Below are 2,382 nucleotides of genomic sequence, written 5' to 3'. Positions count from 1 at the left end.
ATTCATATACCTTTCATCTCTTGAAAACTATATCAAAGGAAGTTCAGTTGATTTTCATGGTTATACCCTTCAACTGGATGAAGATGAGACTCTAAGTCCAGTTGAGTTCTTGAAACAGGCATAAGATCTCCCTGATCTATACAAGTGGATCCTCTGAATCCCTAATTTCTTATCTCTGATTTCTCTTAAGTTTTACATTAATCTCTCACCATTATTCATCAATTTATATTTGATTTAGATTTCATCTTAGGCTAGTTCTATTTCTACCTAGTTTTAGATTAAGTACAGGTATCAGTCCCTTGGGATTCGACCTCGGTCTCACCGAGTTTATTACTACATCACAGCCCTATACTTGGGGAGTGAACAAGTTTTTGGCGCCGTTGCCGAGGATTGACGGTTACAATTCTTTGAAATTAATTAGTTTTAGAATTAGTTTGAGATTGGGATTTTACTAACTTTAGTTTTAGATTTTTATTTCTATTTGATTTCTAGAACTAACTTATTTCCTATTTTGTAAGATCCTGACATAAACATCTAAATTGGTAATTTCTTTCTTAATTTCTCTACTTTTTCTATTTTTAGAATTAGGGTTTGAGTTTTAGAAATTTTCTAATTCTAGTATTTTTCTATTTTTAGGAAATAGTTTATTTTTAGAAACTTTCCTCTTTTGTTTTTAGAAACTAGGTTAGTTATTTCCTCTTTTAGAAATTCTTTTCTATTTTAGAACTAACCTGTTTCCTGTTTTGTAGAATTCTGAGATAGGTTTCTAAATTGGTAATTTCTTTCTTAATTTCTTCCTTGCTATTGCTAAATTAAGATTTATTTTTTTTAGCAAGTTTCTAATTCTAACTCTTTTAGAATCTAACTTTATTTCCTAATTTATTTTTTAGAAATTTTCTACTCGTAGACTTTTTGTTTAGAAACTAACTTTCCTATTTTGTAGGCTTTTAAGATAGAAATTTCTAATTCGGTAAGTTCTTTCTCTACTTTCTATTTTTCAGATCTCTTTTAGTAACTTACTTTCTAATTTAGGACTTTCCTAATTTATTTTAAATTTCCACTTTCTTTTAGGAATTTCTTCTTTTAGAAACTAGTTTACTTCTATCTTTCTTTTTAAGGATTTTCTAATTTTAGACCTTTTCTTTAAAAACTGACTTGTTTTGTTTTCTTTTGCAAGTTTTTAACTTAGGTACTCCAATTTGGTAACTTCTTTCCAACCCTCTCTTTTTTTCTAGATTTTCTTTTCCTTTCTTAGGATTAGGTTTCGAATTTGATTAAGAGCTGTGAGTGTTTCATGCCCAAGTGGGCCCGTGACAACACTCGACGTCTCTTGACTGAAGGAGGATTGGTTGAGGGGTTAACTATCCATCACAGGACTAAACACCACTCGAAATCCCCTGAGTTAATTGAAGTGATGGCTGAGAACCAACCTCTTCTACCTCAACCCATGGTGGAGGACATTCAGGATGAGATGAGGTGCATCAAGCAACCCCGCCTCATACTTTACGAGATTATTTAGAACCAGTGGGGCTAAGTACGCCCTCATGCATGATTTTTCTCAAAAATACAAGACATATGGACATCAAGCCAGGGGTTATCCAACTCCTTCCTAAGTTCCATGGGCTTGAATCTGAAGAACCATATCTACATTTGAAAGAGTTTGATGAGATCATAGCCACTTTATATTTTCAAAATGTGTCTGAGGACACAGTCAGGCTGAAACTCTTTCCTATTTTCTTGAAGGAGAAGGCTAAGACGTGGTTACATTCACTGCGTCCTAGATTCATTGGCACATGAAATGATATGCAGAGGAAATTCATAAAGATATTTTTTCCACATCATAAAATGATTACCCTTAGAAAAGCAATCATGAACTTCACCCAAAAGGAGGATGAAACATTTTACCAATGTTGAGAAAGGTTCAAGGATTTGGTCAGTTCATGCCCACAACACAGCTTTAAAACGTGGCGCATTACAAATTTTTTCTATGATGGACTGACATCTCCCATGCGCCAAATGGTCGAGACAATGTGTAATGGAGAATTCATTAATAAAAATGTTGACGAGATATGGGATTACCTCGATAGTCTTGCTGAAAAAACACAATCATGGGACTATTACCCAAAATCGAACACCACGTCTAGGCCGACTCAATCTAAGGAGAAAGGTGGATTGTATCTCTTAAAAGAAGAGGATGATCTCAAGTATAAAGTGACTACGCTCATAAGAAAAGTTGAGGCCATAGAAGGAAAGAAGGACAAGGTTAATGAAAGTGTTTGTGGCATCTGTGATTGCAACAGTCATACAACTAAAAATTGTCCTACGATACCCGCCTTTCGAGAAGTGTTGAATGAACAATCCAATGCCGTAAATAATTATCAA

At 34.1% G+C, this 2,382-nt stretch overlaps 1 non-coding gene across 1 annotated transcript; it reads right to left on the bottom strand.

Moving 5' to 3' along the window:
- Positions 1-1,851: 1,851 nt before the first annotated feature.
- On the bottom strand, positions 1,852-1,958 carry LOC131254529 (small nucleolar RNA R71). The gene has a single exon (XR_009175643.1). It is a non-coding gene; the product is annotated as a small nucleolar RNA R71 (small nucleolar RNA).
- Between the last annotated feature and the right edge of the window lie 424 nt (positions 1,959-2,382).

This window comes from Magnolia sinica, chromosome 8 (assembly GCF_029962835.1).
Source record: "Magnolia sinica isolate HGM2019 chromosome 8, MsV1, whole genome shotgun sequence".
Taxonomy (NCBI): Eukaryota; Viridiplantae; Streptophyta; class Magnoliopsida; order Magnoliales; family Magnoliaceae; genus Magnolia; species Magnolia sinica.
Note: the sequence above shows the minus strand (reverse complement) of the source record. Positions and strands in the feature narration are given on the sequence as shown.